The sequence below is a fragment of the Lissotriton vulgaris genome, chromosome 5 (genome assembly GCF_964263255.1).
Source record: "Lissotriton vulgaris chromosome 5, aLisVul1.2, whole genome shotgun sequence".
Lineage (NCBI taxonomy): Eukaryota > Metazoa > Chordata > Amphibia > Caudata > Salamandridae > Lissotriton > Lissotriton vulgaris.
In genome coordinates, this window is record NC_141693.1 from 614,850,143 (window position 1) to 614,877,290 (window position 27,148).

A 27,148-nucleotide genomic window follows, 5' to 3' on the forward strand; every position below is an offset into this window, starting at 1 on the left:
TCTTCCGCGCCCTCCGCAATAGTTGACCCCAAGTGGCGTCAGGAATCTCCATTTGGAGGTCCAGTTCCCACTTAGCTTTCAGAGCTGTGAGCGGCTGCAAGGCCTCCTGCAACATTCTGGAATACAGACAGGTTACCGCCTTAAACGTTCCGGCCGCCATCATCGCATATTGACACGCCATGGAGGTCGCAGGTTCCTGCAATCCCTCCCCCCAGTGGTCCTGCATGGCACTCGTTATCGCCGCATGTAATAAATAATCGCCCCGTGGAAGGTCTAACCTCTCCTGCAGCTCTTGAAACGGAAGCAATACGCCGTCTTCATACAGATCGCCTAACATCTGAACCCCAGCCTCTTCCCAACCTAGCAACCTCGACCAGTCCCCACCATGAGGCAGAGCTGTGATCATCCCCAGCGGGATCTCTGGAGCATACATGTGGCGGATTCCCGCTCGTTTGCGCGCCCGGTTCCAGCAAAGTCGGAACGTCTGCTCTTCCACTGTCAAATCCCTAAGCAAAAGCTTCTGATGCAGCGTGATATACGCAAGCACATGCCGCGGAGTGCCCTCATCTCTAGAATGTTCCGGGCCCCGATACACCTTTGTGACCTCCTGTGTGAAAGTCTGCAGTTGAGCCGCCAGGTAATAGCATTCGAAATCAGGCACCGCCATGCCTCCCTCATCTTTGGGTCGCAAGAGGGTGTCCAGTGCTATTCGCCGCTGACCCGAGCCCCACAAAAACGCTATAACCAGGGATCTCAGGCGCCGAAAGACTGAGCCCGGCACCCAAATCGGGAGAGTCCTAAAGTAATACAGTAGCCTTGGCAGTGCCACCATCTTAAGCAAGGAGACCCGACCAGCCAGTGAGAGCGGGAGAGTAGCCCAGAAATCCATACACCCCTTCAAAGCATTAATACATCGAGTGATGTTACCCTCCAGCATATCTGCTGGGGTGTGGTAAATATATACTCTGAGGTAGTGCAGGCAGTGAGGTTCCCATCGGAGCTCCTGCGCCGTAAGGGGGCACTGCTCACCCCGTCTCAGCGGGTACAGACAAGATTTGGGCCAATTGACCTTCAGACCCGACAACCGCCCGAACAGTTCCAGCAATCGACTTGCCCCCAACAACTCCTCCTCCGCGTCGGCCAAGAACATCAACAAGTCATCCGCATATAACGAAATGACATGCGGCCTGGCCCTATAGGTCAACCCCTTATAATAGCGGCCGATCTGGCCTCCGCTGCAAAAGGCTCCATTGCCAACGCGAACAAAAGGGGGGAAAGGGAGCACCCCTGCCTAGTGCCGCGTCGTACCGGATACTGACTCGAGATCAGTGATCCCACTCTAACTCTAGCCTTGGCCTCTGTATATAGGACTTTGGTCCAGTTAATATAGCCCTCCCCTAGTCCGAAACGCCTCATCACTTCATACAGATATTCCCATTCAAGACTATCGAAGGCTTTTTCGATATCTATGGAGAGTACGAATGGGGTAGCCCCCTCCGGTACCTGAGCCCCCAACAGTCTAGTCAGCCTGCAAATATTGTGGGTAGTATTTCGCGTTGGGATGAAGCCGCACTGATCTTTATGAATCAAGCCTGTCAATCTGTTCGCCAGGATTTTGCTCAGTATCTTGTAATCCGTCGTGAGCATAGATAATGGACGGTAAGATGAGAGGGCATCACTCGCTCTGCCAGCCTTTAGCAACGGGATCATAAGGGCCTCGCATATAGATCGCGGTAGTCTATCTCGCGACTGCGCCTCGTTGTAAACCAGTTGCAGATGTGGGGCCAGGTACTCCAAGTATCTGCTGTAGAACTCTACCGGCAGACCGTCAAGCCCTGGGGTTTTATTCCTGGCCATCTGTTTTACCACACTTCCTATCTCCCCGACCGTTATAGGCCTACCCAACTCCTCTGCTTCTGATTTCTCTAACTGTGGTAGCTGCAACCCTCCTGGGAAGGTTTCCAGTTCTTCCGCCCCGCCCGTCAGCCCACTCTCATACAGACCCTCATAATACGCTCGGAACCGATCCAGGATCCCGGCTTGGGTGTGGCAAAGCCCGCCCCCCTCCTCCTGAACCGCCATGATTGGAGCACCCCGCCTGATCGGGTTAGCAAGCCACGCCAGCATCGACCCTGCTTTATCGCCCTCAGCATGCGCTCTCGTCATATATACCTTGTGGTCGAAGCTACGCAATCGATCTAACTCCACCGCCAGCGCTTCTCTGGCGCCACTAACCCCCTCCTGGAGCTCAGGGTGATTCGGGCGCTCTCTCTCCGTCTCCCTCAACTGCCGCTCCGCTCTATCAAGATCATCCAACGAAGTCTTACGAGCACCCGCAGCGCTCCCAATACAGTGACCCCTGATCACCACCTTAAACGCATCCCACTCCACTGCCCTGGCGGAGCCACTATCCTCCTCAAAATAACGCGCCACTCGCTCCCCCAAGGCCTCCCTAAAAAGCAGATCATGCAATGTATCAGGTTGCAGCCGCCATGTTGGGACACAGTTGACTTCCACCATCCAGTTCAGGGACAACAACAGAGGGTTGTGGTCCGACAGCGTGCGGGCCAAATATTCCGCGCTTCCCACTACTGAGAGCACATGCGGAGAGCACAGAAACACATCCAACCTAACATGCAGGTCATGTAAAGTAGAATGAAAGGAGTAGTCCCTTGTGGCAGGGTGTAGTGCCCTCCAGGCGTCCCCCAGGTCCCAACTCTCCTGCCAGTCCAGTCGGCGTTTCGCTACCCTGTGTACTGGGGAGGAGTGCAAAGGGGGATGGGATCTATCCAAATCAGTATCCACCACCGAATTAAAATCCCCTCCCATGACCATCGGCCCTGCCAAATAGCTCGCCAGTTTGCCCGAAAGCGTTGTCACGAAAGCAGGCAAATCTACATTCGGAGCATACACACTACAAAGAGACACTATCCGTCCCCTAAGTCTCCCCTCCACAGCCACAAATCTACCCTCTGGATCCACTACTGTTTTAGTAACCTGGAAGGGAACCCCTGCCCTTACTCAAATCAATGCCCCCCTCGCAAAGGCCGAATACGTTGTGTTAAAGAGCTGCCCCCTCCACCTCCTCTGTAGCGCTAGTCCCTCCTGCTTGGTGAGGTGCGTCTCTTGAAGAAAGGCTATATGCACACCCCTACATTTCAGATATGCGTGGACCTTGTGTCTACGCACCATGGTATGGAGACCCCGCACATTCCAGGTCACACATTTCAAAGCCCCCGTGTTAGCCATACCCCCCTGCACCTGCGGCCAGAACAATTACAGCCATCAACCATGCACTTGTGCCAACATAATGCTGCCCTCCCCTCCCACTCCAAACCAACCAACCCCACATACCCCCTAAACCAACCTGAGCATCCCCAACTACTCTCGGTTCCCACCCCCCTAGGACAGGCCCCCCCACAATTGGAAGTAAACCCATCCAAACTGTCTCAACCAAATTACCCCTCAAAGAAAGGCACTAATACTCGCAGTCTCCACTGCGATGACCTTAAGGGCCAGTAGGGCGCGGACCGTTGCCGAGAGAGTACGTCAAAACAAGTCAGCCCCGCATATTCCGCCCCATGATCCCTCCATGAAAGACTCACGAAGTCCCATATAGTAGTAAACAGTGTACACGGGCACAGCGCCCCAGTGTCTGAACATCAGATCGCTCCTCCAATCCACCATTTCATGCCTCGAGTATCTCCCCAGACGTTTGAGGCGTGACGATGGGGCCCTTGGCTCCTCCGAATTCCGAGAGTCCCGTCTCTGATCCCGTGCCCTGCTCCTCCGAGTCCGTACCCTTCCCGGACTGGCTCCTTGCCGTGCCAGAGAGGTCCACCACCGCCTGTAGGGCTGCCTTCCTCTCCGTTTCCGTTTTTTGACACCGATGGTTTCCCAGTTCTCCGCCGATTCTTGCGAATACGTTGCGACTTCCTGATCGGCTGTTTCTCTCTAGCCTCCTCCGCCCTGGCCCTAGCACCGTCCGTACCAGCCTTGTACGTGTCCCACCAGGCCCAAGCGTCCGCCGAGGTAGTAAAGAAATATTTACAACAAGGGGTGGTGAGGGACAGAGTCTCTGAATTAAACAGAATACTCTCACCCAGTCAAGAGATCAGGGCTAGATCCAACACCGTTTTTTAGCTCACTGCACCATCCCAGTTTCAGAACCTGGCTGTATGCAAATTAGTCTGTTCCTGTCCCAGTGCATGATGGGAACAGGGCAAACCAAACTACAAAAGCCAATTCTTACACTGGGAAGGAAACAAGCTACCGGGGACCGGTTTCTGGCATTTCAGCCTCTTCGGCCCGGCTTGCTTGAATCTTGATGGTGCAATGAGCAAGGGACTCACATCTGAGTATACCCTTCCACGCTTAGGGTGGACAAAAATATTTACAACAAGGGGTGGTGAGGGACAGAGTCTCTGAATTAAACAGAATACTCTCACCCAGTCAAGAGATCAGGGCTAGATCCAACACAGTTTTTTAGCTCACTGCACCATCCCAGTTTCAGAACCTGGCTGTATGCAAATTAGTCTGTTCCTGTCCCAGTGCATGATGGGAACAGGGCAAACCAAACTACAAAAGCCAATTCTTACACTGGGAAGGAAACAAGCTACCGGGGACCGGTTTCTGGCATTTCAGCCTCTTCGGCCCGGCTTGCTTGAATCTTGATGGTGCAATGAGCAAGGGACTCACATCTGAGTATACCCTTCCACGCTTAGGGTGGACAAAAATATTTACAACAAGGGGTGGTGAGGGACAGAGTCTCTGAATTAAACAGAATACTCTCACCCAGTCAAGAGATCAGGGCTAGATCCAACACCGTTTTTTAGCTCACTGCACCATCCCAGTTTCAGAACCTGGCTGTATGCAAATTAGTCTGTTCCTGTCCCAGTGCATGATGGGAACAGGGCAAACCAAACTACAAAAGCCAATTCTTACACTGGGAAGGAAACAAGCTACCGGGGACCGGTTTCTGGCATTTCAGCCTCTTCGGCCCGGCTTGCTTGAATCTTGATGGTGCAATGAGCAAGGGACTCACATCTGAGTATACCCTTCCACGCTTAGGGTGGACAAAAATATTTACAACAAGGGGTGGTGAGGGACAGAGTCTCTGAATTAAACAGAATACTCTCACCCAGTCAAGAGATCAGGGCTAGATCCAACACCGTTTTTTAGCTCACTGCACCATCCCAGTTTCAGAACCTGGCTGTATGCAAATTAGTCTGTTCCTGTCCCAGTGCATGATGGGAACAGGGCAAACCAAACTACAAAAGCCAATTCTTACACTGGGAAGGAAACAAGCTACCGGGGACCGGTTTCTGGCATTTCAGCCTCTTCGGCCCGGCTTGCTTGAATCTTGATGGTGCAATGAGCAAGGGACTCACATCTGAGTATACCCTTCCACGCTTAGGGTGGACAAAAATATTTACAACAAGGGGTGGTGAGGGACAGAGTCTCTGAATTAAACAGAATACTCTCACCCAGTCAAGAGATCAGGGCTAGATCCAACACCGTTTTTTAGCTCACTGCACCATCCCAGTTTCAGAACCTGGCTGTATGCAAATTAGTCTGTTCCTGTCCCAGTGCATGATGGGAACAGGGCAAACCAAACTACAAAAGCCAATTCTTACACTGGGAAGGAAACAAGCTACCGGGGACCGGTTTCTGGCATTTCAGTCTCTTCGGCCCGGCTTGCTTGAATCTTGATGGTGCAATGAGCAAGGGACTCACATCTGAGTATACCCTTCCACGCTTAGGGTGGACAAAAATATTTACAACAAGGGGTGGTGAGGGACAGAGTCTCTGAATTAAACAGAATACTCTCACCCAGTCAAGAGATCAGGGCTAGATCCAACACCGTTTTTTAGCTCACTGCACCATCCCAGTTTCAGAACCTGGCTGTATGCAAATTAGTCTGTTCCTGTCCCAGTGCATGATGGGAACAGGGCAAACCAAACTACAAAAGCCAATTCTTACACTGGGAAGGAAACAAGCTACCGGGGACCGGTTTCTGGCATTTCAGCCTCTTCGGCCCGGCTTGCTTGAATCTTGATGGTGCAATGAGCAAGGGACTCACATCTGAGTATACCCTTCCACGCTTAGGGTGGACAAAAATATTTACAACAAGGGGTGGTGAGGGACAGAGTCTCTGAATTAAACAGAATACTCTCACCCAGTCAAGAGATCAGGGCTAGATCCAACACAGTTTTTTAGCTCACTGCACCATCCCAGTTTCAGAACCTGGCTGTATGCAAATTAGTCTGTTCCTGTCCCAGTGCATGATGGGAACAGGGCAAACCAAACTACAAAAGCCAATTCTTACACTGGGAAGGAAACAAGCTACCGGGGACCGGTTTCTGGCATTTCAGCCTCTTCGGCCCGGCTTGCTTGAATCTTGATGGTGCAATGAGCAAGGGACTCACATCTGAGTATACCCTTCCACGCTTAGGGTGGACAAAAATATTTACAACAAGGGGTGGACAGACTGATTTGCATATAGCCAGGTTCTGAGCTGGGATGGGGCAGTGAGATAAATAACGGTGATGGATCTAACCCTGATCTTTGGACTGGGTAAGAGTGGTCTGCTCAATTCAGACACTCTGTTCATCACCACCCCCTTTTGTAAATCGAGGTAGTAAAGAAAAGCGACTTGTCGTCCACCACCACTCTCAACTTCGCTGGGAAGAGAAGGGAGTATTTTATTCCCTCCCCACGGAGCTCACGCTTGAGCGACAGGAAATTGGCCCCGAGTCTTTGGGTCTCAAAAGTGTAGTCCGGGAACAGGGTGACTCTGTGATTGTCAACTTGAAAGGGTCCTGCTTCCCTCGCCCTCTGTAGTAGCCAGTCTCGATCTCTGTAGTGAAGTAGCTTAATCACCACTGGGCGAGGCGGCAGGCCCGGGGCCGGAGGTCGGGCTGGAACCCTGTGGGCCCGTTCCAAGGAAAAGAAAGGAGATAGTCCCTCTGGCGCCACCTCAGTGCGTAGCCAATTATCGAGGTAGCCCACCATGTCGTCGCCCTCAATTTTTTCCGGAAGGCCTACGAGGCGAACATTGTTGCGCCTACTCCTATTTTCCGCATCCTCGGCCCTCCTCTCCAACACCTTCAGCCTGTCCAAAGCATCCGCCATCTGTGCTTTCACCGCTGCATGGCCCGGGGCCAATTCCTGAATGGATATCTCCATATCCTTAACTCTGTCCTTGAGCTTGTCATGGTCCGCTTTCAGGAGACCTAAGCCCGTCGCCACTTGGGCGATGTCCTGCTGCAGGGCGTCTTTCGTGGTCGTGATGGCCTTTAGGATACGGTCTTGCATGCGCTGGAGAGCAGATTGGTCTCGATCCGCTCCGTCCATCGTTTCCGATTCAGCCGCACCGTCCCCCTTCCCTTTCGGTTTCACCATCCTGGCTGCAGTAGGCACTACTTCCTAGGACCCCCTTTGTTCTCCTCGATGTCTCCGCACTGCAGGGCCTCGCCACCGGATAGCCTCCCGGGCGATAGGATCAGGGATATAAGACACCTGAAGAACACTGGACGCTGTTCTGATCGCACCCGTGGGGTCAGTTCCCGGGAGTCCTCTGCCACAGCGGGGTCTCGTGATGCCAGTCTGTGCTCGGAGAGTCGGGATCGTTGTCACAGAGCCGCCGCCATTTTGGGGTCTCCTCAAAGAATCAGCTTACGGTCGTGCGTCCCCGTAGCCCGCCACCAAAGCGAGGAAAGGCCACCTGTGTTGATAAGGTCAGGGGAGGTCCTCCGGTCTGGTAATCACCGCTAGTACTGGATCAACAGGAGAATCAGGCCTCAAACCACCTCAGTCGACTGCGACTATTGTGCAGGCATCAGGACGCCATCTTAGATCGATGGCAGCTCATCCAATGCATTAATTCGAGGTCGAATTTCAGGACAAGGAACAGCTCCAGGCCGTCCACTCTGAGCGCCGCTGCCTCTGTGACGCTTTTAAATCACGGATTTTCCAATTTTCATTGGAATTCGCGTGGATAATCAGGATGATATCTGGGATCGGGCGTGGAGCTCCGGGCTCACGCAGCCTACCTCCTCCTCATCCAAGCCACGCCCCTCCCTTTGTTCCTTCTCATAGAGTATTTTCTCAGGGTTCTGTGATTTATCAGTTAACATTTCTATCACTGTCCAGTGTAGATCGTCACAGGAGTGGTTCCTTTCAATGAAGTGAGCACATAGTTTTGTGGTGTTCTTCTTCAATCTTGTGTTGCTTCTGTGTTCCCCAATTCTTGTTTTAACTTTTCAACAAGTCATCCCTATATATTTCTTCATGCACGGACAGCTTACCATGTAAATAACATGGGTTGAATTACAATTGGTATGCTGTCTTTGTGTCCATAATAGGGTTTCTGATAGTTGTAGTGTTTTAGAAGCTCTTGTTGTTTTACATGCTACACAATTTCCACAAGGGTAATGCCCTGTTATGGGTGTCATCGATACATCTCTTGTTTCTGCTGATGGTTTCTTTTTTCTAGGCCGTGTATGTACCAACACATCTTTTAGATTTTTTGTTCTCCTATTGGCAAACCTTGGCTTTGGCCAGTCAAATCTCCCAGTATTGAGTATATGCCAATTTTTATTTACCAAGGGTAATGCCCCGTTATGGGTGTCATCGATACATCTCTTGTTTCTGCTGATGGTTTCTTTTTTCTATTTTTATGGCAACGACCGTATTATCCTAACTTTAATGGACCATTTTACCAACCATTCATCCCACAATATGGAGGATGGATGGATCCATTTAGTCAAGGAATGCAACAAATGCCACAGATAGTAAACCAACAAATGACAGGTCAACAAAACCGCCAACAACAGGAACAGCCTTTTTTATCGAGAGGCCAAAACCAACCTCGCGGCAGAAAAAAGTCCTTGACCTGGCAAGATCAACAGAGGAATATACTGACAAGGAGCATGTCAGCAGCACAACCCTCAACCAGCAAGAACAATCATTGATAATTAACCTGTCAGATACTGAACTCTCTGAAGATCAAATTAAGGTCCTTAACAGAGGTTTAGGATATGTACCAACCCCACCACTTGATACATTTAAACTCAAGTGTGAATTAGCTGAATTCTGCAGAGTACTAAAACTAAAGGCCTTCTTCGCGAATACCACAACTTCACCACAAGAAGGAGATACTTCTTGCAGAAGAAAGTCGACGTTCAACCCTCCAACAGGCAGTGTCCCTCCAGAACTACAAACTTTTGAGCAAGCACTCTTAAAAGGAGTATATACCATGGAAACCAATGAGAAGAATACCTTTCAAAACTTAAGCAAAAAAGAACGCTTGGCATTAGAGGACCTACAATCAAATGACAAAATAGTAATCAAACCAGCGGACAAGGGGGGAGGGATTGTAATTCTAAGCAAGGAAGGTTACAATCAACAATGTCTCGCCCTTTTTTCAGATACAAACTTTTATGAGAAGATCACGACAGATCCCTATGAGAGACTTCTGAACACCATAGCTATAATGGTTTATGAAGCGGAAACAAATATGTGGATTCCAAAAAATGAAGCAGAATTTTTACAAGCAAAAGAACCAAAGATCCCATATTTTTACTCACTTCTGAAAACCCACAAAAACAGGTCCCCCCCGCCTGGACGACCAATAGTTTCAGGCATCGGGTCGATTTTAGAACCCATGTCTAAGTTCTCAGACGAGTACCTTAAACCTCTGGTACAAAAGACACCAACATATCTCAAAGATACACGTGATCTATTGATACAGATCTCAAACAAAGATTTTGGCCCTACCTCTATGCTCCTTGTCGGCTTAGACATAGAATCGCTGTATACCAGCCTACCCCAAGACGAAACCATTCAGATGCTTGAAGACGTTCTATACATGGAGGATTGGCAACACAATACCCCAAGACATTTCATCCTTGAATGCTGTAAATTAGCACTCAAAGAATTTTTTTTCGAATACAATGGAGACCTGTACCTCCAAATCCATGGAACTTCCATGGGGAGTGCATTCGCACCGTCGGTAGCAGGTTTATATGTAAGTCAATTTGAAAGTCAGCACGTCCTGAACGATACAAATCCTTTCTCTTCCAGTATTCTATACTGGAAGAGATACATTGACGATATTCTTTTAATTTGGAATACAGAACAAGACCTTACACTCTTTATGGACTGGGTGAATAGACTCAATCCTTGGCTAAAATTTACCTACACTGCCAACAACACACAACTGGATTTTCTGGATCTCACAATCTTCTCAGAAAACAATATCTTGCAAACCAAAACTTACACCAAGCCCACTGCTAAAAATAGCTTGTTATCTTACAAAAACTGCCACCCTAAACCATTAAGAGATAAGCTCCCATACAGCCAATTTTTACGGTTGAAAAGAAACTGCAGTAAGAATGAGGATTATAAAATACAGGCCCAGGAACTGAGTGAGAAACTGGGAAACAGAGATTACACTCAGAAAACCATCTCTAAATGCAAAAAAAGAGCAAGCAACCAACCAAGAGACTGCTTACTACAGATCCACCCAAAAGAACAAATACCAAACTTAACCACCTGTGTGACCAAATTTTGCCCTTCGACCTATGAAGTACAAAAACTGGTAAATAAAAATTGGCATATACTCAATACTGGGAGATTTGACTGATCAAAACCAAGGTTTGCCAATAGGAGAACAAAAAATCTAAAATATGTGTTGGTACATGCATGACCTAGAAAAAAGAAACCATCAGCAGAAACAAGAGATGTATCGATGACACCCATAACAGGGCATTACCCTTGTGGAAATTGTGTAGCATGTAAAACAACAAGAGCTTCTAAAACACTACAACTATCAGAAAGCCTATTATGGACACAAAGACAGCATACCAATTGTAATTCAACCCATGTTATTTACATGGTAAGCTGTTCGTGCATGAAGAAATATATAGGGATGACTTGTTGAAAAGTTAAAACAAGAATTGGGGAACACAGAAGCAACATAAGATTGAAGAAGAACACCACGAAACTATGTGCTCACTTCATTGAAAGGAACCACTCCTGTGACGATCTACACTGGACAGTGATAGAAATGTTAACTGATAAATCACAGAACCCTGAGAAAATACTCTATGAGAAGGAACAGAGGTGGGTGAATCGACTCAAAACTTACCAACAAGGCCTCAATGATAATGTCCCTTGGCATCAATTTGCCAAATAACTACCCTACCAAGAACGATCTAAACAGGTTCACTTGTATAAACAGTCACAGAAAAGGACAACATCTATTCCACCCTATATCGGAACTGTTTACGATCCACAACCTCATGCCAACATTGATTAAAAAAGAAACAATCTCTTATTCCTTATGAGACTTTTGTCCCCCATTACTGATTCCATGACACATTGAGCAGGTTTGTAAAACTGTGTGCCTCTAATTTCCTTTCAATAGAAATCCGATAATTTTTCTGTCAATTACGGATTAATAATGTAGAAGGTTCACAACATCACATAAGTCTACTATCCACATGAGTTAAAATAACAACACATAAAGTTATTCAGAAACGCACTTAAAGCGTTACAGCCCCTTTAAATAGAAGCTTAACACGTAAGCTTCCACTTCCGGGGGCAGAGTCAGCACCAGTCGGTGAAGGACGCACCACGCGGGTAATGGCGGGTTCCATCTCTTCTCTCCATATCGGTAAGAGGCGATAGCTATATTTCTAATGGCCCTCCCCTTGTCTTCAGCTCTGCGCTCTTAGAAGCGATATCCCCCGCTGAAGACTGACACTCCTACAACACAGGTAAGATTCGTTATCCTTACCTTACCACCGTATTCCATGCACTCTGAGTAGCACTAGCCTCCTTGTAAACAATCGACTATGAGGCAGTCTTCTTTCTGGTACACCCCCCTCCGCCCACCTTTTCTGATAGAGAGGCTTAGAGTTTTAGGCGGAATGAGAACATAAATACAAAAATAAAAATTGTGAACGATTGTTTGCCACGCTGTTGTAGATACGATCTCGTTCTCCCAGTTTGTTATGACCTGATGTGAACTGAAATAAAATCGATAAACACAAGGCTGAAAAAAGAGGGCTAGTACCATATATCCAATAAACACAGTCACAGCTATTGATAATGGTATAGTACAATCTGCACGACATTCAATGTGGTTATATAAGAATCGGTAATATGCAGTTGCAAACAGAGGGCCAACTATTTACATAGCCTTAATGAACTCCCATGAGAAGATACTATTTACACAGACTTAACCCACAAATTTATCCCATGCCTAATCATCTTCCTTTGCCTTTCAAATTTAATATACCAGCACTAATAAGCAGCTGGAGTTATGAAAAGAGGTTACTCTTCCTCCTTGACGATATCCCGCACCAGAAACACTATATCAGTTAAATAATTCTTTGTACTGTTGTGTGCCTCTCTCAATTATATTACAGATTGTGGAGAGTGAGTTTCCATTACTGAGGACCAGGAAAGGTACACTCAAAGTTGACTGCACGAATTGTGTAAGTGAAATACCTATATGTATGTAAGTCCTGACGAAAGCTCTATAGACCCTGTGGGGCCAAAAAGAGCTGAAACATGTCGACAAATCCATTGAAATACTAGAAAGATCCGGTAACTTGATCTTGTTATAGTATTAATTTATTTTAAGCCAATTGAATCTCACCTCACAATAAAACACAAGGGTGACCTTCTCTTTTTTATTATTTTTTCATGAACTCTTGAAACGTCTTTTCATCATTTGGTGTGAGTAACCCATATATCTCTGGACACTGCACTCTATACCAGAGGGCCTCTGGATGAGGCTGGCACCAAGCACATATTGGAACGCCCAATGATAACTGCCACAACATCAATGTGGGGCGGATGAAACATACATACCGCTGTTTCCGATTATACATTGAGTTTTTGAGGACGTTTCAATTTCTAACCACTGGTTTAGATCTGCTACAAGTGTCCTTTTTTCTTTTGATTAATTTGACATTTATCATGGGGAAATAAATCGGACACAATCATTTTCCTCCTCCCTACAAGTTGATTAACTATTGTTGCAGCGTAACACCACCACAACACCCATTTCTCCCCTTTCATGCTGAGTATAGCATGAAAGTGTGCCTTATTTACAAGTCAGCGTTAGCCAAATTAAGTGACTTAACACTGCCTTGTAAATAAGGGGAAGCCAGTATCACCAAAGGGACATCAAAAAAGTGACATTCCTGTGGTGATAGGGTCTTTTAAATAAGCCCTATTGTCCTTTATACATTGGACAACACATACAAGTGTGGAGGACTCTCACCTTAACCTATGTAGACCCTTACATCATGTATCATACCCTTGCGCAGATGATAGCACAATACATTTAAGCTATACGTGCCATCATGAAGGCATAAATACTAACAGCACCAGTATTTTTTGCTGTCTTAAAAAATGCTGTACATACCCTACTTACCAAGACCAAGTATGGCTCATTATCTGCATCCCATGTGCACTGTATGCCATGTCACATCTAAGAGAACCCTAGGACAAGTTAAACAATATTGAGGTGCATCACTTCTGACACATAGAAGACATGTGTTCTGTGTGGGGTAGCTGACACACACAACATTAAACAATTGTAGGCCAACTGTCAAATTCTTCAACCATGTGCCTGTACAACCCTGAAGATAGACATATAACTTAGCTCCCCTTTGGACCTGGTCCAAAAGACATAAGTCTTGGAGAACATCATGCACCTACCACAAGACCTACACATGCAATAACACTGTTAATCCTTTGAAAATGAGTAGCCTACAATGTTGTTGGGAAATCTGCTGCTTCTAAAAGGAGGAAAATGTTAATGTACAATGTCTGACTCAGCCCAATACTCAAACCCTCCTATCTTCTGTGGGGCCCTCAACTGCCCATCAAGCTCTAGGCAGGCCATCGCCAAGATGCGGGCCATTAGGGGAGTCAGTGTCCGGCTGCACCCGTACCACACTGATAGGCCTTTCCCAGCTCGGCCTCCACAATCTTCTTGGTCCAGCATCTAATTTTCTACCACCTCTTCCTGCATTGGCCATTGCAACAGCTACAGGCCCCCATGGACAGCACTTTTCGGGCGATGGCTTTCCACATTCCCTGCTTCTGCTCGGCGTTGGCCTGTACATATACAAGAGATGAAGCAAAACATTGTAACTGCAAGTAAATGGATAAATGTCGGGGTCGCAATCATTTTGGAGACTTCTAGCATAAGAAAGTAACATTTCTTAATACACTACATCTGTACTCCTCACAGTCTTAGTACCACATATAGGAATATACACCCGTTTGTAGTCATCGGCGGACTATCCTCAATCCTGACCTACACTGACAAAGACAGCACACTAACACCACGTAGGCCAGGGCCATCCTACATGTAGTGTGCTGTATGCTACTGTGACACACACAACACCATTCAGACCTTCTGAAGGGTTACCTACTTGTGCACATTTGTACACACCCTGTAACCTCCAGGGCCATTTACAAATGTGTATAGTAAATACAGCCTGATACCATAGCACTGATTGACAGCAAACACTAAGGTCACAATGAAAGGGCTCTCATGTGGCACACTGGCAGATACCACTCTGGTATTGTCTGGTCATGTGGACAACAGAAAGGGATAGCATACAATGTGCGACAGAGTTTGAGTGGTTGGTACTAGCATTACAGGACATACCTCCTGTCATATGTGGCACTGACACAGGGTTGACATCTATAAACTTTAGAATACCTAGTTGTATATGTTGCCTTTTAACAAGCTGATGAACCACAAAAGTTGATTGTCTCACACAAAAAGCAACTTCCAAAACAGTCAAAATGTCACATGAGCATTAGGCCTGTACAATGCAAGCATAACATTAGGAAGAGTTACAACACACCTGTAGAACTAAATGAAATGGCTTAATTCAATCACACACTACTACAGTGTGGGCCCGTGGAAAGAAGTATCAGGTCAGGAGGTGACCTCTGACGACATACAGAATTAACAACATGTTAAGGCAATATGGACAAATAGTGGTGGAAGGGACTCATTTTGGGAACATCCAAGGATCAGCAGAAGAGACTGTGCCTCTCAGCCTCTGTCATGGCCGAAAATGGGCCCAATTCTTCATCATCCCTTGCCATCTGCAGGCAGTGCAGACTCATCCCACATGTACAACACATTCTCAGCTCTTCAATCCAGAAATCTACATCTTTGGGCCAAGCTAAATGTGGCATGATCTTTGTGTGGTACTCTGAGGGGGCCATTGTTAAAGCTAGCTCCATAAGCATAGTTTGCTGAGTACAGATCTGTCCTGTGTAAGTATTCCAACTGTAAGCCTATAAATATATCACACCCTGTACCACGATTTTGCAACACAATGTTTACATTGCACCATCAACTGAACATATACATTGAAATGTGCATGCTACCCAGGAATGATTTGACTCGTAACAAATATCACAATGATGATGTGATTCATGTGAAGTGTACAGAGTACAGTGCTTCACAATCCATTACATGAATGTTGTATGTAGGAACACCAAAATTGTACTTCATTATTATCGTATGACACACTGGGCACCAAATCCACATCATAGCCTGTGAGACAGGAAGCAATGCAGTCCAACAGAGTTAAGTATGTATGTTTGTAAGTTACCTCCCCTCTGGTGAGCCACAGAGCTGGCCATACAATGGAAGGACCTTATCCACAAGCATCTCCTGCATCTCTGGAGAGAAAGCTGGGGTCCTCACCCTTGCACCCTTACTCATGAAACCTTGCTCCATCAGTACCATTCTGAGACTTATCCTCTGACACCTGATAGATAGTGGCCTGATAGATAGTGGTAAAGTGCTTGACCAACTCCATGCCAGATATATTACAAAATAAAAGCTGGTTGGGTGGGGCATCCTGCTGACGAAGCCTGTTGATAGTATCCCAGAACACTTCACTATTGTGCTGTGTGACTACCAGTTCCAGCTTGTCCCACTCCCTGTTATTCACAAAGATCTTTGTAGTCTGTTTGTAAGCTCTCGTAGCCTCCTGAACCTCCCTGACATCTCTAGGGTGCCCAAAAAGAATAATCCTCAAATGGCGGTTAGCTTGTCAAATCATCATGGGTGATCTTTTGGGTGGACTGATGGGGTTTCAGGAAATGGTTCTCAATGCATACGCATAAATGTTGATGGCAGGCAGATAACGCTTCTCCTCAGTCCTCAGTCCAACAGCCCATAAGCACCAGTAGATGGCTCTTAAGAAGGAGACTTAGTGCAGACTTGGGGTTCTTAAAAAAATAAACCAATCTGAGCCCATCTCTCAAAGTCTGGTTGATTACAGTACTAACCATGGGCAGTTTATACCTCCCCACTGGGAGGACTCCTTCTATGGATAGTGCATTATGATACCTCTACTGGTTCTCTATGATTTAACTATTAGAGCACCAATGAAGGAAATTCCTGAGAACAAATACATAATCAATGATAGACAGCCCCCCTCCAAAAGTGAGTTTACTTTGTCCTTCATCCTGGAAAAAGTTGATGAAATCCAGGAGATCGTTTGTAACTAAAGAAATCTTCAACTCTCTCCCTCTGATGTCCAGGGGACCTTCCTCAGCTATAGAGCCCTCAGAGCTCAGATCCTCAAACTGTTCCCCAAGTTTAGCATTAAAATCTCCACATAGCAAAGATCTATGTTGAAGTGTAGCAGAAGACCCAATTGGTTTTAAACTCATTATAAAGCAAAACTCCCCCCTCTAATAAACCTCAAAAAGAATTAGAGAAGTTGTTATTATAGAAGTTTACCACATAAAAATAGAAAGGGTCCATACTCTCTTTAATATACAGAGCCTGGAATGCAAGGCTACCTGAATCAATAGTTGTCATCGGAAGAGGGTATAGTAGGGCAAGTATAGCAGGAAAACCCTTTGTAAGAGATTAGTGTGATAACCCAGGTTTCCTGCAAAACAACAAAATCAAATGTATCTATAAAATCCAACCTTTAGGGGTTTAAAATGTTATCTTGTAGCCCTGCAACATTCCAACTCACTAAGGAAAAAGGATAGCTGGGTGTTACAGACCCTACAAAAATCCCAGTCTCCATATTTTTGACCCCTTAGACACATCAATAGGCACAATTCTGATAAGAGATTGTGTGAGTCAATCAACTTCAGATAAGACATCTAACTGGTTCCCTTCTGGAACATTAACACCATCAATGCTGATGGTTTTCCCCTCCTGTGCTGGCCACGATTTATTCCCATTGTTCATGACGAGCTCAGCTCGTCATGAGTATATGAGAGGTGTACCTCATGAAGAGCTGAGCTCGTCATGAGCATCGAAGGGGTTAAAACGGACATTGGTAGACAAAGAAGAGGTGATGCATGAGCTGGGCAGTAGGAGGACTAGTCAAACAGTTGAGTTTGAGCAGTTTGCACTGCTCATGGAGTCTGCAATGGCAGAACTGCTGTCATCTGTTGACTTGGGTCACTTAGGGTAGCACAAACATTGCTTCAGGCCCTGGTGTCCCCTTTAACTCTCATGGCCTTGGTATCACTGGTACCATATACCAGGGACTTATTAAGGGTTTAAAGTCCTTACCAATTGAAGTTACCAGTTTACATGTATCAGTGTTGGGGACAGATCACTGGCACTTGGGCCTACGTAGCAGACACCAGAGCACTTTCAGAACCATGCCCATCAGCATTTGGGCAAAAAGTATGGATGTGACCATGCTAAAAAGGGCACTTACCTACATGCCCCCCACCCCCCAAAATGAAAGGTGCCAACTATCAGACCTAGGTATGTGGGAGAAGACAACTTAAAATCCACCAAAAGCTGATGCAATTTCCTTGTTGTAGAATTGGTCAGAATATGCTCTTTCATAAGTTAAATATATAGCCAACATAAGTGTGCATCTCATTGCCTTTATCCACCCTTCTAGTACTTTGATAGAGGAGTTTATAAAGTCCACCTATGTCTGGTTTTGACATTTATAGGTGTCCCCGAACTTTACTCTGTACTCCTCTGTGGAGTGTCCAAATCCTTCTATCAAGGTCTCCTACATATGCTGATAAGACTCAGCCACATCCTCATTAAGGGTCAGAAGTCAGTGTGCCCTTCAATGAGAATGACTCCCTCAATAGAGAGCCCTAGTGCTGGTGACCCATCCTCCTCATTTTGCAGGCACTCTCAAAGGCTTCAAACCACTTGTCAATATCATCTCCATCATTCAACTTTGGGACAATACCTTTGGGGATCTTAGGGTCAAAAGTTTAAACTTTTTCCTTATTAAAATTCCTGCCATCAGTATCTTTGGGCTTAACCCCATCTTGACCCTTCTTTCTTCAAGGGATAATCTCCTTTCCTTGAGTTCAATCTTTTTCTCCTCTAGAAAGAGAAGATCAAGCTTTTACCTAAGTTTGCCTACCACCTTACCATTGAGGGGGTGTCTGCTAGAGTGACTTCTGTCACATCCTGCTACTGAAGTGGGTCTCGGAAAGGTGGAGAGTTGTGGTTTTCACCTTCTTCCCCCATCATCATCAATTTGGACTAGGGTATCAGCCTCACCCTCTTCAGAGTCTTCTTTTGAGGAATGGCCCTTCCTCTGTAATTTCTCTATCTCATAGGAGCTATGGGATTTCTCCAGGTCCTCCCTTTTAGATGTTACTCTAAAGGTAATGCCCTTAGCTTTCCACAGAACTTTTAGATCACTGATCTTTAGAGTTGGGATGGCAAACAAGTCGAGATTCTTGTCATCTCCCATAGTGCCTAACCTTTTACCTGAAAATTGGGCCCTTTTTAAAACTTTGCAAAAGCTTTAAAACGTTTAAAAAAATGTGTAAGTCTTTTACTTTTGCTTTTGGAATGGGTGTCCACGCAGGTCCCTGAAATTCCAATTTAAAGCATTTAAAACAAAATCTAAAACAATTATTTTTGTGTCTAAAGCCAATGGTGGATTTCTTGTGCAAAAATCACTTATAACCAAGTGGTACTATGAAACATAAGTTAAGGATCCCACAGCTGTGACACCAATGTAGGAAAGTGGAGTATAATGTAGTAGACAGGTTAGGCTTCACCATGCAATACTCCCGCATTATCCCAAAGTAGGTCCTTTGGGTTCACACTAATGCATCCATAGCTCAGTCCTGATAGTGTGGCACAGAGCAGTCAGGCTTTACTGGATGAACATGTGTTAAGCATTTCAGGGTACCAACATGGATGATAAGTAATTGACATATCTCGAAAGAAATTCAAACCAATTTATAAAACTACAGCAGAATTTTATATAAATTTAGACATCAAAACAAAGACAATCGGATGAGTATAACTGGAGTTATGGATTTTAGAAGGAACACTAAATCAATACTGTAGAACTTTAACATTGCTGTCAATGGCAAAAAGCAGTAGTGACAATCGGTCACTTGCAGGTCGAGTTGTGTAGAAACCACTTGGGGGGTAAGGTAATGCAGGACCAGGCCTTGACAATAAGCTGAATTTTTACCAGACTTGTACGGCCCGGGTGCAGAGTTGCTCTGGCTGTTCCTGTTGCTAAAGCAGGAGCCACAGGGGGGCTGGCATTACCACTTAGACCTATGGTCTTCAAACTTCCTAATGCTCTGCCCCCTTGTAAAAAAAAAAGAATCATCTGCCCTCCATAACCTTTACACAATGAGTTCTGCTAAATTGACAATTTTTAAATATGTCTAAACATATTTAAACATTGCAGTTAAGTTGTATTACCCTTTTTATACACACTCTCAGTCAGGATATAAATGCCAAATGTTTTTAGTGATGGCCCATAACAAAGGGGCTTACTGCCGCTCCTAATTTAACACTTAGAACAAAGCATGATGCTTCTCTTGGCCAGTGACTGGTGCCCCGCCTAGGATCACTTAAGGGCACCCCAGGGGGGCCTGCCACCTAGTTTAAAGACCTTTGCCTGTGCTGGTGAAGAAACAGAACCAAAAAGTTGACAACAGGGCCACTGAGGTGGTTGGTTGAAGGCGCTGTGGAGTTCCCTCAGGTTGCAACATCGAGTGAAGGTAGTGGTAGCCAAATTGGCCACCAACAAGCCTTGGCAGATGTACGGTCAGCATGCAGATATTTCGACATCTGGAGGTCCAGGGGAAAATGGTAACCACCTGAAACGTGCTGCAGGCCAGGAGTATATTTCCCAGAATGCACTGGACTATCTACGTTTGGGGTGATCCCTCGATGGGCCCAATGGCCAGAGATTCTTTGGTTCTAGGAATGTGCTTTTACCAGGCTGCAGGGGACTAGTGTCACTAGTCCAAGGGAATCTGGATATGCCTTTGGCTCTCAAAGGTTTTGCCCTATCTAAAAGAGATGGTATTTGGTCCAGGACTAGTCCCAGTTGTTTAGTTGCAGGGTGATTGCCACAGGTGCAGAGTATTGCACCTTTGTTTTGTGCAGGTACTATGGCTGCAGACTGGATCTTTTCTTTGTCATCTGTTGCAATTCAAATCAAAATTTGAGATGTTAGGGGTGTGGGTGCAAGTAGCCAATGGGCTCCTAGCCACAGCAGCAAATACTGTCCATTAGGGGACCACATCTGTGGGCCTGTGTTGCTTTTGCTACCCAGAACCCTGTAGTCTGCCACTTTTAAATATGTCAGAAAACCTTATTTGGCTGTACAGACCAGTTATCCCACTCTAGGGGTGTGGCTAGCACTCTGCAGGTGTACACCTCTTGACTACATCATTTTCCCACCTGTCTGGGTGCAAATGTGCCTGGGGACAGGGGGATGGTTGTCTGGATGCATGTCAAAGGCTGTGCAAGCTTTGAAGTTCACCTCCTTGATGTGCCACTTCAGTAGTCATCTTGTCAGGTAGGGAGGCATCACTTCCTTCCTGACCAGACCTCCTGGCAGGGGGTCAGATTCCTGTCTTGGCTGCAGCAGCTGCGGGCAGTCAGCCAGGGTACAGGAAAAGCTGGGGCAACCAGGTGGGCAGCCTCTAAGGTAACTGGGTGCATGTCACATCAAACCTGACATGGGAATCATATCTGGGGTGATGAGACAAGTTGTTTGAGAACAAACATGACATGTTTCAGTGGGACCATAATGGAGCTGGCAACCTCGGGGAGCGTGTTATCCTATGACCCTCTTTTCCTTATAGTAGCCCTTAATGGAAAGGGGCTACTATGGGGTCATATATGTTTACACTTTATGTCCAAACCTTTAATATAATGCACCCTGCCAACTGGGATCAGGATTCTTCTTTAGGGGTGACTGGCATGTACTAAAAATAGTGTTTTGACCTTACCACACACAGGTAGGGCAAAAGTCGAGTTTGAGCAGTTTGCACGGCTTTTGTAGTTTGCCATAGCAGGACTGCTCTTGTCTGTTTACTTGGGTCACTCAGGGTGGCACAAACAGTGCATAAGACTCAGGTGACACCTTTACCACCCATGCCCTGGGTATCACTGTTACAATTTACCAGGGAATTATAAGGTGGTTAAAATCCTTGCCAATTGGGGATGGCATTTCACATGTATCAGTTTTAGGGAGAGCAATCATAACCATCAGCATTCGGGAAAAAAAGTACAAAAAGGGCACATTCCTACATCCCCCGTTAAAGGTTACTTGAAAGGCAGAAAGGAACAACTTTTTAGAGGGATGTGACCCACACCATCATTTGTGGTGGGATAACCTATATTTTATCATCTTATCGCTGTGCCAATCATTTGTACCCAAACTGGGGAAGATTAGGCATGGACACCAGAACTAATAATCAAAACACCTCAATTAAAATGGGTCCTTTTCATATCTTCAAATGAGATGCACTTTAGTAAAGATCTGTTTCTACAGTAAATGGCAACTTTTTTGCATAGCGGCAAGAGGTGTACTCAGAATATTAAAACTAGGTTTTTCTTTGCATTGAAAATAGATATTATATTAATAAGAAAATACCCTGTTTTCATTACAAGAAGGTGCTTATTTAGTTATATTAAAGTGCCTTTCTTTGGGCCCAAATGCTTCTGCTTTGGCATTGTTTTCTAAATCATGCTTTTTAAGAATGATGTGAGCATGCAAAGAGATCACTGTTTTCTGCTCTACACGCTGCTATTGTAAAACAGCCATTAGCATTGCCAATAGGTCTCGCCTTCGGGACCTCAGAAGTGTTCAGCCATGCAACACATTATCCTGGGTAGTTCAATTTTAGGTTAATTCCAGAACATTTGTAAGTTTATATCATGCCCAAGTTAGAACCTGTGGAAGATTGGGCTTTGAGAGCAGTGCACTCAGCCACGGCCGGTAGTGGGAGTACCAGCCGGGCGGTGACGTGGGGAGGGAAAGGGGCAGGGTGGGGGGTAGTAATGTATGGATTACAGACTTTAACAGGTAAGTAAACATATAAATAAATAAAACGAATTTCGTTGCACGCACTGCATCGCATTTGGTGATGCAGTGCGAGCAACGAAATTCGTTTTAATAATTTATATGTTTACTTACCTGTTAAGGTCCATAATCCATACATTACTACCCCACACCCTGCCCCTTCCTCTCCCCACGTCACCGCCCAGCCGGTACTCACACTACCTGCTGCGGCTGAGTGCACTGTCAGGTAGCTTGATGTGGTGCAGGGGCTACTGAGAGAAGTGTGCAGACACGGAAGTGGCAGCCTCCATCACTAACTTTAGTGGGCTATACCGCAATGTAATATACACAATAATTAGTAAAGCCTTGAGAAAAAGACAATTCCAGATCTAGGATTTTTGAGAGATGTGCTCCGCTGTGCCCCTATAGCAGAGTTCTTCAAACTGTGGGGCGCGCCCCCTTGGGGGGTGCAACACCAGCCCATGGGGGGCGCCATTCCTCTCTAAACCCTTTGTTCCCTGCGTCCATCGCAACTCTTCCTGGAGAACTCTGGTATGGTTGGAGGGAGGAGGGAGGGGAAATCGACGGGGTACTACTAGCCCGTGCTTTTGTCTGGGTAATTCTCCCAGGAGGGGGTTAATTCACGGAGTAGACAGCTTCAGCTGCAGTGGGAGGCAAGGAGTCTCCTCTTCTAAAACCGAAAGCAAACAAACAGACACGCTTTCAGTTTTAGCAGAGGAGACCCCTCGCCTCCTACTGCACCTGAAGCATTTCAGCTCTAAATTAACCCCCTCTTGGGAGAGTTAGATAAGAGAGGCACAGCAAGTGCTCCATGGATCCATGTGACTCTTAGAGTATATCTATTTGTATCTCTTCCTTGAGTGACTTTACTACTTGTACATTTGCAATTTTTCTTTCTGTTTGTTTCTCTTCCTTGCATGACTTTACATCTTGTACATTGGCAATTTTTTCTGTTTGTATCTTTTACGTAACGCATGTAATCCTAAGTCCTTATGTTTTGCAACTGGTTCTTATGTAAAGCGCTCTGGCACCTTCGGGTAAAGTTTCCGCTATGTAAAATCGCATTAAATAAATAAAAAATTAATAAATTAGCTGGGTAGCTAACAAAAGGTAGAATTGAGGTGAAGTAACCAGCAGATTTAACACAGGTTCAGAGACCAATGCTACCAATGCAGCTGCTACACCACTGGGAGCTAAGCTCACGTAAGATAAATTTTAAAAAAACGTACATATCCCCAAAAGTCAAGATGTACATTCGAAAAGGAATGTGAACACCTGTATTGGATGGAAGAGAACGTCAAATATTTGCAAATTGGTAGTTTCGGTTAAAAGTGCATTCCTGGATATCAAAATCCCAAAATAACTGCCAGAACTAGGAAATAAGAGGCAGAGCAATCATTTCTTAAATTGTGACAACAACAAACAAATAAATAAATAGATACATCCATGCTGTTGCCCACATTTGTTTAGGTGGCTACTGCTGTATGTTGTAAATAGTGTGTTTCTATCATTCACTTTTAATGTGCAAGAGTCTATTACAGACATTTAACAGACAAAATGTTTATGCATCATGCAACATCCATGTAAAAAGTTGATTTTAGATCAATACATGACTTCACATATGAGAAATGGAAGGGTGTGACAGAATTTTTGCAGTAATAATATTGAACTGCTGTTGTGTTACATACTGAAAACACACATCACTATCCCTGAATATCCTATGTACACACATTTAGTATTTGACCAAAGAAGGCATGAAAGAGATGAGACTGGATCATAAAATCAAAGCTGGTCGGATCGGGGACCCCGAAAATACATTTGGCCCACAGGCCCCAAAATCCTTAAAAAGTCCCTGAAAGTTTCTTTTAAAATTGCAAAGGCTGGCGCGCAAAATGCAAGCCAGCCAAGTGTTGTTTAAACAGCCTGCAAATTGCTAAATATGGTTATGAATAACAAGTATGTATTCATTTGTAATGTGACTTTTCTGTCTTTGTTCCCTTTTATTATCAGTCATGGATCATTCATGCAGCTCTAGAAAACAATTAAAAGTTATTTCTATTTATATTTGCTGTTCAAAGTCTGCACAGACAAGTGCTGAAATATAATGAGCTGGCAACCCTAATCAAAAGACTGGAAGTTTGTTGAGGGATCAGCACATTATTTATTTCCTCCACCCTGATCCCTGGTTACTGCCATATTAGTAATGGTTTAACACATTTGAAACCCTATGCTGCCGTCAATAGCATGCTGAGTTACTTCAAGTATCTGGGAATGCACCCTGCATTCAGACCACTCACTCCTCATTCTCACCCTTCTCTTTCACCCTCACCCAGCACTCACACTGATCCTGATGCACTCACACCATTCACCCACTTGCCCTCCACTCACAGTGATCAATCTGCACTCACAGCGATCACAGTGCGCTCAAACTGATCACCATGCACTCACACTATTCACCCACTCAACCCACCCTCACACTGAACACCGTGCACTCACATCATTCACCCACTTACCCTCCACTCCCAGTGATCACTCTGCACTCACAATGCACTTGCGCTGTTCACCCTGTACCTCACCCCGCAGTCACAAGAGCACACTACTCAACCTGCACTCGTGACACTTCAGTCATCTGTCCCCCTCACTGCTTTATCTGCAATCTCACTCCAATAAGCCCACCACTAACCATACATTCATTCGTCCCACTCTGCACTAACATGCACACCCAAATTCATATGGTCACCTCACTCACCCCTGTACGGAATGTGCGCGTAGTGGTCAATTCCAGAAATTTCTGTCAGGTGGTGGGGGGGGCCCAACATCTAAAAAAATTCAGCTGGGGGGGCTCAACCTACAAAAGTTTGAAGACCTCTGCCCTATAGCCTGTCCACTTCTCTTCTCGGGTAATTGACACTGCACTTTCGAAGCCATAAATTGTGTGCAGTTAAATTATTTTATAAAGCGCACACTGCTGACTAACCCACCTGTAGGCACAAAAGAGAGACAGTGGAGTAGGTTGAGAGCGAACGTTAACCGTACAGTCATTCTTTCAGTACATGCCTAAATATATAATAAATATGAGCAGAAAGGGAATTCACGCCTTTGTCCAAATGCAGTGTTGCTGTAACATTTCAGGAAGCTTAAAAGTATCGAAACGTTCTGACATTAACACATAGTGAAAGCTTTTCCCCCAAAACACTCCTGAAAGCAGAAATATCCAGCATTCTTCTGTTACAATAGACCTGGAGGGTGTGATAGGAGGGTGTAATAGGAACCAACTGTGTCTTCCACCCCAGCCCAAGCAGCTGAAGGAAACTAACAGATAATAGGTTGTTACAATAATTGTTTGAGTATTGAGGTGGAAGTATATAAACTTAGAGCAGGCAGTGAGGTAATGATATTTTTAGGACCCAGGGCTTGTGCCTGGGTTTGAATTATCATCTTCCGCAGCGCCTGGAAGCAGTTCTGTTCATGTGTGCACGTTGGACATACAATGTCGTTCCAGCCATTAAATAGCATCCTAATTGATAATTCAATAGATCTAATAATATCAACATTTTCAGTTTCAAATTTCCTTTGCCATTTACACTCAATCACACTTAGATCATCATCCATTTGTTTAATAGCCATCTGATAAACTAAACCAATTTTTTTTACCCTTCTGCTAGTTTCTAAAATATTCTTTTTGTTCATACATATATGGTCAAGAAGACCCTTAGATTCCAAAAAACTCTGTACCTGGAGGTATTTGAAGAAGTCATTTCTAGACAGTTTATATTCTGTTTGTAAACTAGAAAAAGAAGCGATTTGAGTGCCTTGATAAAAATCTCCCAATAGACGAATCCCATCAGAGTGCCATCTTTTCACAATTTGATCATTAAAAATCTCAGGTAGCATACGGTTATTCAACACTGGAGAATAATAGTTTAAATCTCCCCACCAGATAAGTTTCTTCTTTATCTGCCTCCAGATTGCAGAGGCCGCTAACATAATTATGAACTTAGTCTTTTTGTAGTAACTAGGTTCTACAACTTTTACTAAACATTGAGAGACTTCCTTACCTAGCAGGATTTCATAAATTGAAAGGTGGATTGAATCATCCGTAATAATATCTGAAAAAATTAGTATGCCCATATATCTTAGTGAGATAAGCCAATAATATAGCCAAAAATTGGGAATCCCCCAACCACCCTTCATTCTCGGGAGGGAGCACCATCTCAAGGCCTGTCTGGTTCGATGGTAACTCCAGAGAAACCTGGATGCCATTCTATCCATTTTAATAAAATAAGATGATGAAAACAAAAAAGGTATTGTACGAAATAAATATAAAAATGTAGGAAAAATCTGCCCTTTTAATATATTAGCGCAGCCATAAAGAGAAAAATGTAGGTTATTTAACCTTTCCAAAATATTATTAGAGGATTTTAACACTGGCTCAATATTGAGACGCACAATTTCGTCAATCTTGGAAGATATTGTAATCCCGAGGAATTGAGCTTCGGAGACAAAAACCAAGCCATTAGGCCAGACACTTTCAGAATGAAACAGCTGGGTTTTTGCAAGATTTAACTTGTAGCCGGATAAAGCTTCAAACTCTTCTGCAAGATAAGTTATTTTTGGTAATCCCCGTCTGATATCTGAGGTAGTAATGGCAACGTCATCTGCGTTTGAAATTATTTTAAATTCATTTTGTCGGATCTTAGCCAGAGCGATGTCCTCTTCTATTGATAATTTACAAAGATAAGGTTCTAAATATATTGCGAACAGCAAGGGAGAACGAGGGCAAC